Genomic DNA, 13,723 nt, shown 5'->3' on the forward strand with positions numbered 1-13,723 from the left:
ATATATATATATATCCTAAGGGAGAGAACTGTGGCTGTATAAGGAGACATTAGTTCTTTAAAATAATAATTGAAAATACAATTAAATAATAATAAAATAATAATTACAAGTCTGCTCTCTGACATCTGATGAAAGCAAGAATAGGAAGATACAAGAAAGATATTATGGTTGTCCCTATGTTTTAATTACCTCTCAACTCAACTCATCGGATTGCCAGTAATTGATCAGGAATTTTAAACTTTTAGGCAAAAATAGCTGACTGAAAAATTCTATCACTTAGTTTAGGCAAAAAAAAAAAAAAAAAAATAGAAATGTATGTTACAATTTGAGCTAGATTAGTTGTAAAAAGTCTGAGTTATAACAAGCACGTGTCCTACAATGTATTTTTTTTATTTCTGTAAAGGGTAAACTAGGCTTTTAAAGAAAATACTGTAGGGAACCAGGTCACTGCATCTCGATGACGTGGTCCGGGTGCCGGTCTGTGTAACCCTGCAATATTGTCAGGGTACCTGAAGTCTCTACCTCTGAGAGAGGCAGAGACTTAGACGTTTATCCGTCTAGACGAGCCGTTTCCTCCGTTCCTCGCGGTCCATCCGGTCACTTAAACGCTGGCCGCGAGGGATCCACTTCCTTTTCTAACATGACGCTCGGTACGTGACGTCATGACGCCAATCCCGAGCGACCTGTCACTCAATTCTCCGATATCTAATCAGGACTCGTCGGAGGCGTGTCTACTCTCCGGAGTCAGGGTATTTAAGCTTGCTTCTCTCATCAGCTCATTGCCCTGTCGTGGTTCTAGCTTGTCTAGTCACTCAGTGCTCTTGTATTCTAGTTTTCTCTTTGGTTCTGACCCGGCTTGTTGTACTACTCTGCTTATCTCTGTTATCCCTTTGACCCGGCTTGTCTCTCGCTTACCTGTCTTCTCGTTCCCTCGACCTCGGCTTGTCTCTGACCATTCTCTATTATTCTCTGTACGTTAGTCCGGCCATTCTAAGGTCCGGTATACGTACCTTTCTACTATTTGTACTCTGCGTGTTGGATCCCTGTCCCGATCCTGACATTACGACAGGGCCAATGGATCCTGCAGGTACAAACAGTCAGCTTGGTTCTTCCGACCCCAGGTTTGACGCCATGGAACACAGGATGGATCAGATGGCCCTAGCACTACAGGCGCTATTGTCTCGTGCTAGTAACCCACCAGAGGAGACGCGTACTCCTTCGATTTCTCCTGTAAGTTCAGGTCTAGAGGTAGCCACTGTAGGTGCTTCTTCCCGTATTACCCCACCAGTACGTTATGGCGGTTCCCCTGAGAAGTGTCGTGGCTTTTTGAACCAGATCAGCATCCATTTCGAATTACAACCCCGCTCCTATCCTACAGATAGAGCGAAGGTTGGATTTATTATTACGTTACTCATTGAGAAAGCTCTGAGATGGGCCAATCCTTTATGGGAGAATGATAACCCGTTAGTCTATAATTATAATGCCTTTGTAGCTGCTTTTAGAAGAACTTTTGACCCCCCTGGTAGAAAGGTCAATGCAGCTAGATTACAGTTGCGCCTTAGACAGGAAAATCGAACACTTGTGGATTATGCACTAGAGTTCAGGTCCTTGGCGGCAGAAGTCAAGTGGAACGAACAGGCTTATATAGATGTATTTTTGAATGGGTTATCAGATGTAATCCTTGACGAGGTCGCTACTAGAGAGCTCCCTGAGAATTTGGAGGATTTAATTTCTTTTATCTCTCGCATTGATGAACGCTTAAGAGAGAGGCAGAACACTCGAGATAGGACCCGTAGACCCTCCTTTAAACTAGCTCCTGCATTTCAAAATTCTGAGATCGAAACCTTACGTTTTCCAGAGCCTATGCAGATAGGTAATACTCACCTCACAGAGGAGGAGAGACAGTACAGGAGAAGGGAGGGTTTATGTATGTACTGTGGAGTCAGAGGTCACTTACGCCTAAATTGTCCTAATCGTTCGGGAAACGCTCGCACCTAAGTTTCTCTAGAGGACAGGCCTTGGGTGTTTCTATTTTGTCCTCTATTCACAATTATAAAGATCACAGGCTTCTGTTACCCGTTTCTTTGACTTGGGAGAAGGGAGTATTAAAAACCATGGCTTTGATCGATTCTGGAGCTGCTGAGAGCTTTATCGACCAAGTTTTTGTTACCAAGCATGCTATCCCATCCCAGTTAAGGGAGACACCCCTGGCCGTTGAGGCCATAGATGGTAGACCTTTACTTGAGCCTGTTATTTTCCGTGAGACCATACCTGTTAACTTAACTGTTGGTATCTTACATGAGGAGGACCTATCTCTATTGATTATTTCCTCTCCTTCTATTCCCATAGTCCTGGGGTATTCCTGGTTAAAGAGACATAACCCTATCATTGATTGGGAGTTAGGGGAGATAGTCTCATGGGGTTAGAATTGTCAAGAGAAATGTTTGCGGAGGGTCTCGCTGTCAGGATCGGGACAGGGATCCAACACGCAGAGTACAAACAGTAGCCAGATACGTATACCGGACCTTAGAATGGCCGGACTAACGTAAGTAGTACAGTATAGAATGGTCAAAGACAAGCCGAGGTCGAGGGTAACAGAAGACAGGTAAGCGAGAGACAAGCCGAGTCAAGGGTAACAGAGATAAGCAGAGTAAGGTAAACAAGCCGGGTCAAAACCAAAAAGGGATAATAGAATACACAAGCACTGAGTGACTAGAACAAGCTAGAACCACGACAGGGCAATGAGCTAATGACAGAAGCTCTGTTAAATACCCTGTTCAGAGCAGTAACCACGCCTCCGAGGCATCTTGATTGGTCCTGCAGCAATTGACTGACAGGTCGTTCCGGGGGAGTGTCCTGATGACTACTTCCTGCCTAGATGCTGTAAAAGGCAGTCACTCCCTCGCGGCCGGCCTAGCATGACTGGATAGACCGCGGGGAAGGGAGCCATCAGACCGTCTGGATGGAGGAACAGCTAAGTCTCTACCTCTTTCGGAGGTAGAGACCACAGGTACCCTGACAGTACCCCCCCTCTCAGATACGCCCACCGGGCGGAATGAACCGGGACGAGATGGGAAGCGAGAGTGATACGCCCTGCGGAGACGGGGAGCATGAACATCCTCCTGAGGTACCCAACTCCTCTCCTCAGGACCATATCCCTTCCAATCAACCAGATATTGTACTCTCCCCCGGGAGATTCGAGAATCAATAATAGAGTTAACCTCATACTCCTCCTGACCCTCCACCTGAACGGAGCGAGGAGGGGCTATTGTGGAGGAAAATCTGTTACATATGAGTGGTTTCAGCAATGAAACGTGAAACGAGTTCGGGATGCGTAAGGTATTAGGAAGAGCTAAACGATACGCAACTGGATTGATACGGGTCAGCACCCTGTAGGGTCCAATATAACGAGGAGCGAACTTCATGGATGGCACTTTTAAACGGATGTTCCTCGTGCTCAGCCATACCCTATCACCTGGAACAAAGACCGGAGCCGCCTTTCTACGTTTATCAGCGTGTTTCTTAACCAACATAGAGTTGTGCACAAGGATTTGTCGAGTTTGATCCCACAACTTCCTCAAATTGGCAACATGAACATCAACCGACGGCACCCCCTGGGAAGGAGAATCCGAAGGAAGAATAGACGGATGAAAACCATAATTCATGAAGAAGGGGCTTGAATGAGTAGAATCGCAAACGAGATTGTTGTGTGCAAACTCCGCCCAAGGAATCAAACCGACCCAATCGTCCTGGTGTTCTGAAACGAAACAACGTAGATATTGTTCAACTTTTTGGTTAGTGCGTTCAGCAGCTCCATTGGACTGAGGATGATAGGCAGAGGAGAAATTCAATTTGATGCCTAGTTGGGAGCAGAATGATCTCCAAAAACGGGAAACAAATTGGGAGCCTCTGTCAGAGACAATTTGGGAAGGTATCTCATGCAAACGGAAAATCTCCCTGGCGAATATCTCCGCTAATTCGGGCGAAGATGGGAGTTTAGGTAAGGGAATGAAGTGAGCCATTTTAGTAAATCTGTCTACCACAGTGAGGATGACAGTCTGCTTTTTAGAGATAGGCAAATCAACAATGAAGTCCATTGCCAGGCAGGACCAAGGCTTTTCAGGAACCTCTAAAGGGTGCAGAAATCCGCATGGAAGCGAATGGGGTAGCTTGGTCTTGGTACAAACTTCACATGCCCCGATGAATTCTTTAATATCCTTGCGTAAGTCAGGCCACCAAAAATCTTTAGAGACCAGCGCATAAGTCTTGCGGATGCCAGGATGCCCAGCCACCTTGCTGTTATGGAGACAGCGTAGCACCTCCAGTTGGAGAGCGGCAGGAACGAAGTGTCGATCCCCAGGAGTCTGTTTGGGTGCCAAATGCTGAAACTTCATGATCTCAGAAAGCAATGGAGAGTGAATCCTGAGATTCGTGTTCGCGATGATATTCCCCTTAGGAACTATGGAGGACAGAAGTGGTTCAGTTATAGTGGATGGTTCATATTGACGAGACAAAGCATCGGCTTTAGAGTTCTATAGGTCTATACGTAAGTACATAATTAAAGTGAGTGAGGAACAAAGCCCAGCGAGCCTGCCTGGCGGACAAGCGCTTAGCCTCCCCAATATAAGACAAATTCTTATGATCCGTTAGGATAGTAACAGGGTGTAGTGTCCCTTCCAGTAAATGTCTCCACTCCTTTAAAGCCTTAATGACCGCTAACAGTTCCCTCTCCCCGATGTCATATCTGCTCTCAGGCCCAGAAAATTTTTTAGAGAAGAAACCACAAGGGTGTAACGGTTTATCCACCCCTAACCTTTGAGACAGAACAGCCCCAACTCCTGTCTCAGAAGCATCGACCTCGAGCAAGAAAGGCAGAGTCGTATCAGGATGAACTAGAATGGGAGCTGAGGCAAAAAGTTCCTTGAGAGTCTTAAAAGCACCAAGAGCTTCCTCAGACCAGAACTTAGTATCAGCCCCTTGTTTGGTCATATTGGTAATAGGCGCAATGATAGAGGAGTAACCCTTAATGAAGCGCCTATAGTAGTTGGAAAAACCAATAAACCTTTGGATAGCCTTATTATTATTATTATTATTATTATTATTGCAATTTATATAGCGCCAACAGATTCCGTAGCGCTTTACAATATTATGAGAAGGGATTTAACTATAGATAGGACAATTACAAATAGACTTACAGGAACAACAGGTTGAAGAGGACCCTGCTCGATCGAGCTTACATTCTATAGGAGGTGGGTGTAAAACACATTAGGACAGGAATTTGCAATCAAATAAGGTGGACTGCCCTTTAGGAGAGGGCAAGAGACAGGTATGTGAGGTAAGGGTTAGTCTTGGAGGCCATATGCTTTCCTAAAGAGATGAGTTTTAAGGCACTTCTTAAAAGATGCAAGACTAGGGGAGAGTCTGATGGCGGTAGGCAGGCTATTCCATAGGAAGGGAGCCGCCCGAGAGAAGTCCTGCAAGCGCGAGTTGGCCGTACGAGTGCGGACAACGGACAGGAGGTGGTCACGGGCAGAACGGAGAGACCGAGAAGGGACATACCTATGGATCTGTGAGGAGATATAAGAAGGGCTAGAGTTGTTCAGTGCTTTATAGGTGTGAGTTAGTACCTTGAATTGACTCCTATAGCATACAGGAAGCCAATGTAAGGACTGGCAGAGGGGTGAGGTGTGAGAGAATCGACTAGAGAGGAAAATCAGTCTAGCAGCAGCGTTCATTACGGACTGTAGGGGTGCAGTACGGCTTTTGGGAAGACCAATCAGGAGAGGGTTACAGTAATCCATGCGGGAGATTACCAGAGCATGGACAAGCTCCTTGGTAGTATCTGGTGCAAGAAAGGGGCGGATGCGGGCTATGTTTTTAAGATGGCCTTGAGTCCTTTGGGCAAAGGCCAGTCTAAAATAGATTGGAGTTTACCAGGATCCATTTTAAAACCTTCCCCAGAAATCACGTACCCAAGAAAGTCTACCTGAGACTGATCAAAACTGCACTTTTCCAATTTGCAGTATAAACCATGTTGCAGAAGTTTGTGTAACACCTTTCTGACCTGTCTATGGTGAGTCTCAATCTCCTTAGAGTGTATTAGTATGTCGTCCAGGTAAACAATAACACAATCATGCTGAAACTCCCTAAGTACCTCATTAATCAACTCTTGAAATACTGCAGGAGCATTGCATAGTCCAAATGGCATAACAGTGTATTCGTAATGGCCATACCGAGTATTGAATGCCGTCATCCACTCGTGACCTTGCTGGATTCTCACCAAATTGTAAGCCCCTCTGAGATCTAACTTGGTGAAGACTTTGGAGCCCTTAAGACGATCAAATAACTCGGTAATCAGTGGGATAGGATAGGCATTTCTGACAGTTATTTTATTCAAGCCTCGGTAATCGATACAAGGTCTCAGCGTGCCATCCTTCTTCTTTTTTTTTTTTTGTAAATATATTTTTTATTGTCATTTTCATATATTCAATGTGAGACTCACAGGTCTCAATCGTTGTAAACAATATATAAATCGAGACTCGCAGGTCTCTTTAAGATAAGCAAACAAAGCACAACGTGTGCTATAAGATATAGGTTGGAAGTGGAGCACGCAGGCCCCCGGCAGTGGTGGACACGCGGGTCCTATCAAAAGTGAACCTTGGTTAGGTTTTTGGTAAAACATTCGTGTGTCCCTCTGGGTTTAACTGCATATTAGGTTATCCCTAGTAGTTGTCATGGTGCTTAAATGCAAAACTAATGTATCTGCGGTTCATAGGGTAAGGGGGTTAGGTAACCAATGTTCAAGACATCTCTCAGTCACTGTAGGTGAGCTTTGTGTGTCTGCGTGGCCGCCTGAGCCTTCGTATATTGATCATACGTGTCTCTGTGCTGTCGGGGCATTTGCCTACGGCCTTAATGGAGGATGTGGGAAATGTTAGAGGGGGGGAAAGCAGGGGATGGGGGGGATTCTAAAGGTGGGGGGGGTATGGGGCTCCGTGGTAGGTTGGGTGGGTGGGGTGGTAGGGTCAGTCCGTCCCGTCGTGTGAGTCTCCCGTTTCCAGATGAGTGGTGAAGTCTGTCCGTATAGTGGTTACTATCCAGTGTGTCCAGGTCTCCATATATTTCTCAGTGGTATTGGTGGTTCCTGCGTGGAGTTCTTCTATAGCCCTGAGGTCCTCCATTTGGTTGAACCAGGCTGTTAGGGGTGGGGGTCTGTCCTGTCGCCAGTATTGAGGGATGATCTGCTTTGCTACATTGAGGATCCTAATTGTCAGGGATTTTTTATACCTAGATCTGGGTGTTGTCGTGTGGTGTAATAGCATCGCCGCTGGGTCCAGCGGTGGTGGTGCATCTGACAACCTCGACAAGATATCATGAATAGTCTTCCAAAATGGTGTTATCTTACGGCAGTCCCACCATAAATGTAGTGTGGTGCCTGTAGCCTCTCCACATCTCCAACACAGGTCGGAGTGTGAGGGGTCTATGGCATGTAATCTGTGTGGGGTGCGGTACCAATGGCTCAATAGTTTAAATGCCGTCTCTTGCGTCTTCGAAAAGGTGGAGCAGTGGTGTGTTAGGTAGCAAATTTTGTCCCATTCTGTCTCTGTAAATGTCCTCCCCAGGATCGTTTCCCATGTTCCCTTAAAGGCTGGAGTCTCCGTGGGGGTCTCCCTCTGTAGCAGTGAGTACAGGATTGAAATGCTGTGGGGAAGGGGGTCAGGTTGGATACAGTAGTCCTCGAAGGTGGTCGGTTCCCTAGCGTGGTTCTGTCCTCCGGGCAGTGAGTCAATGTAATTCGAAAGTTGTTTGTACCTAAAAGTTTGCATGAATGTGGGGTGTGTGCGTTCCGTCAGTTGTGTGAGTGTTTTCCGTCCTTTATGTGTGTGTATGTGGTGTAGTCTGGGGATTGGGTTGTGTATGAGGTCTCTGAAGGCCTTTGGATCCAGCCCGGGTGGAAAGTCTCGGTCATGGATAAGTGGTAGCAAGGGTGAGGGGTGTCGGGTGAGGCCATGTACCCGGGACGCTCTGTGCCATACCCGTAGGGTATGTTGCGCCAGAGAGGAGCATCCCCGACCCAGGCCCCCTCCGGAGCACCATGGTAGGGTCGACACCGGCCCCGCTGTCTCAGTCTCTTCCACCGTTTTCCACTGTTTGTGGACGTTGGTCTTGGTCCAGTCTAGGACCCTCCATAGGTGGCCAGCCGTGTAGTATAGATAGAAGTCGGGGATGGCCAGCCCCCCCCTCTCCTTAGGCAGAGTGAGGGTCTGGTACTTGAGACGTGGTCTTTTCCCGTTCCATATATACGCGCTAGTCAGCGTACGTAAGGCTGTGAAGAATCTTTTAGGGATTGTTATGGGGAGTGTCTGGAATAGGTAGAGTAATCGTGGGAGAAGGTTCATTTTAATTACCTGAACCCTTCCCAGCCACGATATATGTGGGTGAGACCATTCGGCTAGTTCCCTTTTGAAAGTGTTCAGTATAGGGGAGAAGTTTTCTCTGTATATGTCTTCTTTCTGTCTAGTTAGCCATGTGCCTAGGTATCGTATTTTATGTTCTGCCCATTGGAATGGGAAGCTGGGGCGGATGGGGGTAATTCTGTTGTCAGGTAAGTCTACATTCAGTATGTGGGATTTGGAGTAATTTATTTTGAGGTTGGAGATGTGTCCGAATGACTTGAAGGATTGCAGAATGTTGGGGAGAGAGATCTCCGGTTTCGTAACGTAAAAGAGGAGATCATCCGCGTATGCGGCCACTTTGTGATGTGTGTCTCTTGTGCGTATGCCCGTTATGTCGTGGTGTTCTCTGATGGCTATCATAAAGGGTTCAAGGGCAAGGACGAAGAGCAGTGGGGAAAGTGGGCAACCCTGACGGGTGCCGTTATGTATCGGGAATTCTTCCGTCAGTGCCCCGTTTACTATGACATGAGCCGTGGGCCCATCATACATGGCTGTGATCCAGTCCTGCATGTGGGGTCCCAGACCTATTTGGCCCAGGATCTGGAATAGGTACTCCCATCCCACTCTGTCGAAGGCCTTCTCCGCGTCCGTGGACAGAAGGAGAAGGCCTCCGGCGTCGCAGGTCTTGTTGTGCATAAGGGCAAGGGTTCGAATGGTGTTGTCTCGCGCTTCACGGTCTGTGACAAACCCGACTTGGTCGGGGTGCACTAGTGAGGGGATGTGTGGCTGCAGGCGACCGGCAAGCATCTTCGCCATCAACTTAATGTCACAGTTGATGAGGGAGATGGGCCTGTAGTTCCCGCAGTGCTCCGCGTCCTTGCCCTCCTTTGGAATGATAGTAATGTGTGCTGTCAACGCCTGTTTGGGGAAATGGTGACCTTCTCTAATCGAGTTAAAGGAGGCCAGCATAGGTTGGTACAATTTGTCTGCGAAGTGCTTGTAGTAGCAAAGAGGCAGGCCATCGGGGCCCGGACTCTTGCCAGGTTTGGTTCCCTTAATCGCCCTCGATAGCTCCTCAATCGAGAAGGGTTCATCGAGCTGGTCAGCCACCTGTTGGTCTAGTACGGGTAGTTTATGGGTCGACAGATAGTGTCGGATGGAGTCTTTTAGGTGGGCGGTCGCCATCTCCGACTTCGGTCGGGGAAGCGAGTAGAGTTCCGAGTAGTACGTCTTTATCGTTTGCATGATTTCGGATGGTAGGCGGCGCGTCACTCCCTGTTTGTCTCTTATTTTATTGATGTATGTCATTTGGCGCCGTTTCGCCAGCATCCTGGCTAAGAGCTTGCCGCTCTTATTGCCGTGAAGGGAGAAAAAGGCTCTATGTCTAAGGGCTTCTCTATGGTGTTTGGACTGGATCAGGGAGGTCAGGTCTCGTCGCAGTTGTAGGAGTTGTGTGTGAAGGGCCGGGGATTGGTTTTGTTTGTGAAGCGTGTCGTGTTGATGTATGTCTGTTATGAGTTCTGTGATTCGGGCTTCCCGTTGTTTCTTGAGTTCTGCACCCTTTTGTATGAAGTGTCCCCGTATGACGCTTTTGTGTGCTTCCCATCTAATTGTCGGTGAGGTGTCCTCTGGTGCGTTGTCCTGAAAGTATTCGGTCAAAACTCTGTCAAAGTGTGTGGTCATGTCTTGGCGTGATAGCAGGTATTCGTTCAGTCTCCATTTGGTCATTGCGGGTCTAAGGAGCGGGGATCGGAGGGTGATAAGGACTGGAGCGTGGTCTGACCAAGTCGCTACTCCAATCTTTGCGTCTCGTATTAAGGAGAGGTGGTAGTGTGTGGTGAGAAAGTAGTCTATGCGAGTGTATGTCTGGTGGGGGTGGGAGTAGAATGTATAGTCCCGTTCGTCTGGGTGATGTGCCCTCCAGCAGTCAATTAGTCTGTGTCTATTCAGTAGGGAGGTTATTGCTCTAAGGTGTTGTCTGGGGAGGTGGGAGGTGCCCGTGGAGCTGTCCCAGGTTGGGTCTATGGCAACGTTTAAGTCGCCCCCTATTATGAGGACCCCCTCTGTGAAAGCGTGAAGCTTCCGCAGAGTGCTTTTAAGGTAGCGGTGGTGTTTGTAGCTCGGTGCGTACAGAGTGGCAAAGGTGTAAAGGTGGTCGGATATTGTGCCTTTTACAAAGAGGAATCTCCCTTCCCTGTCGGTCATGCTTGCCTTCTCCACAAACGGTATTTTCCTATTAAATAGTATCGCAACCCCCCTGGATTTTCCTTCGTGGAAGTCACTGTAGTATCCTGTTGGGAAGTGATGGTTAGTCAGCTTGGGCCTGTCCCCATCTCTAAAGTGGGTCTCCTGTATCATTACTACAGATGCTTTTTGCGAGTGAAAGTCCCGCAGTGCCCCTGACCTCTTCTCCGGTTTGTTAAGCCCTTTGGCGTTTATGGAGAGGACAGTGAGGTCGCACGTCCGTAGTGGTCCGTCGGTCATCGTGGGATGCGTGTATTTGTCTGTGTCGGGTCCGGTCAGTGTGTGTCGTGGGTCAGTCGGGTCGTCTGGTAGAGGAGGGGAAGGAGGGAGGGGGGGAGGACAGGTATGGGGCGGGAAGGGAAAGGGAATCTAGGCGGGGAAACTATGTACAGTGAACCAAGCAGCCACTCGGTGGTGGCTGTTTATAGGTCGAGCGTCGGGGGACAAGGAGTGGTGGGGTCCACCAGTGGTCCACCAAGTCCCGTCCACCTGTCTGTGGGCGCTCTCTTCCTATTGGGGAAAACGGAGGAGGTCGAGGGTCTCCGTGTGAGTCCCGCCCGGGAATCCCGGGGTTGTGTGGCCTCCCGTGCCCTCACACCCCTGGCTCTCGTGTGTCGGGTCTCACCTGGAACCTCCAACCCCCCTACGGCTTCAAATGTGTGTGGTGGGTGAGTGATTGTTAGTTTCATCCTCGTCCTAAACTCGTGTTGGCCTGAGGCCCTCAGTGGGTAGGGTTTGATTCTTTGGGCTTTTGGTATTGGTGTGGCGTGTGGCCCGGTGGGCATGTCAGTGAGCATCAACAAACAATAATAGTTGAAAAAACATATTAAGCAAGTATAACAGTTTAAATGAGCTTATTAAACAAGCATATATTGAACAGTTTATCTACCTAAGAAAAAGTCCCGTTTCCCCATTCCTCAGGATTGGTTTCGGTTTTCCCATGCTACTCTACGGGTGTAAGTCCTATTCTGTTCCCTTGGTTTGTGAGGAGGTTAGGACAGTATGCGACTCTCATGGTGTGGGTGGGAGGGGGTACCCCATTCGTGATTTTAGCGGTTGTCGGGGGTGGGTTCAGATTCCAAGTTTGCATTCTTTAGCGTCTCACACCCATCCCTAGTTCAAGGTAGGCCCTGTACTCGTCCTCCGCCCTCTGGTTTTGGTGTTGAGTTAACTCCCCTGTTGCTATCGAGGAGGGGGGTCGTGCCCCGGGTGAACCGCACCAGCATCGGCCCCCGCCTCCGCTCCCCCACCGGTTCCTTGCAGGGCGGTATCACCTCCGCGGCGCGGTCCAGCCAGGGACGCCCCCCTCGCCCCTCCGCCAGGGGGGGTTCGCTAAAGTCGTCTCAGGACGTGTGTCTGGGCTAGGGGGTAGTGATGGTGGGCCGATTAGGATTTGCTCGGGTGTGAGCTACCTGTCTCTCACGGAGTTGTGTCTCTAGCGGGGTCCCAGGCTGTCACAGGGCAAACCCTCTGGTGTTAGTGTTGGATTAACTCCCCTATTGCTATCAAGGAGGGGGGTCGTGCCCCGGGTGAGCCGCACCAGCATCGGCCCCCGCCTCTGCTCCCCCACCGGTTCCTCGCGGGGCGGTGTCGCCTCTGCGGCACGGTCCAGCCAGGGACGTCCCCCTCACCCCTCCACTAGGGGGGGGTTCGCTAAAGTCGACTTAGGTCGTGCGTCTGGACTAGGGGGTGGTGATGGTGGGCCGGTTAGGATTTACTCGGGTGTGAGCTACCTGTCTCACACAGAATTGTATCTCTAGCGGGGTCCCAGGCTGCCTCAGGGCATGTAGCTTCCCTCCCCCCATCCCCACCCCCCCTCCCCCCCCCCCCCCCCGTTACTTGTTGTAATGAATCAAGTGGAGTCTAGTGGAACAAAAGGAAAAAGTCTCATATGTGGTGCATGGGTGGTCTTAGTCTCTGAGTTCATGGAGCGTAGTAAATACTTGCAGTTGGGATCAGAGGTAGAAATGTCTCTCGGCTTAAGAGGTTGCTCCTGATTGGCGTATGGTCTGGGCTCTGGTTCTCCGTTGTCTGCGGGGTTGTGAGACCGTTCCTGGGTGGAAGGAGTAGAATGTCATCGGGTCTGGCCATGTGAGCTGAATAGGCGGTAGTTGCAGTTCAGTAGTCAGGTCTGCTAGGTCCTCCGGGGTTCTCACCACAAATAAGCCGTTGGGAGTGGAAGCTTGTAGTCCTGAGGGATAAGTCCATCGGTAGCGTATTTTGTTAGATTGTAGGACACGAGTCAGGGGTTTAAGTGTCCTTCTGTAGGCCAGAGTTGCTGGCGACAGGTCAGGGTACAGTTGTAGGGGTGTGCCGTTCAACAGGACCCGGTCTGATTCTCGGGCCTGTCTCAGGATGTCCTCCTTTAGTTGGTAGCTCGCTAGGCAGCAGATTGTGTCTCTGGGTGGGGACTCCGGGGGGCCCCTAGGTCTCAGGGCCCTGTGTGCCCGCACAAATTCGATGTGCGTGGTTTCAGGCCTTCCAAGGAGTCTGTTGAATAGTCCCATTAGTGTTACGCGGATCGGGGTAGTCTGATCCAGTTCTTCCGGAATCCCCCTCACCCTGATGTTTTGTCTGCGTCCCCTATTATCTAGGTCTTCGAGGTGTAGGGCCATCTGGCGTAGTTGTGCCTCATGTACCTTCAGGGTATTTGTAGTGGCGTTTTGTGTGGCAGTCAGATGGTCACTATCCGCTTCCAGCTGGGATACCTTTTGGTGCAGGCCCTGTAGTTCTTCTCGGAGGGAGTGGAGCTCTGCCGTGATGGAGTTTCGGAGCTCAGAGTTCGCCTCCTTGAGGTCTGCCTTGGTAGATAGTGCCCGGATTAAAGTCACCCAGTCCGGTGTTTGCTCTGGGTGGGGGTTGGTGTCAGGGGTGTCCGTGCAGGGTTCTGCGGTTGGGGAATGAGGGCGCGAGGCCCACGAGGTCCCGGAATCCGTCGAGGCCTGTGAAGCCAGGTCTGCCGGGGTTTTCAGGTATTTGTGCAATGTGGACGCCGGGGTGCCCTTGGTTGTGTCTGCGGGCTTACCAGCGTGTGATGAGCGATGTGTTTTGCCCATTTTGAATTTGTAGGGAGTGGATGGACG

At 49.6% G+C, this 13,723-nt stretch overlaps 1 protein-coding gene across 1 annotated transcript in view; it reads right to left on the bottom strand.

The window, feature by feature from the left end:
- LOC134574635 (uncharacterized) overlaps positions 1 to 13,723 on the bottom strand; it is a 54,808-nt gene that overhangs the window by 14,744 nt on the left and 26,341 nt on the right. The window lies entirely within an intron of this gene.

The sequence above is a fragment of the Pelobates fuscus genome, chromosome 10 (genome assembly GCF_036172605.1).
Source record: "Pelobates fuscus isolate aPelFus1 chromosome 10, aPelFus1.pri, whole genome shotgun sequence".
Classification (NCBI taxonomy): domain Eukaryota; kingdom Metazoa; phylum Chordata; class Amphibia; order Anura; family Pelobatidae; genus Pelobates; species Pelobates fuscus.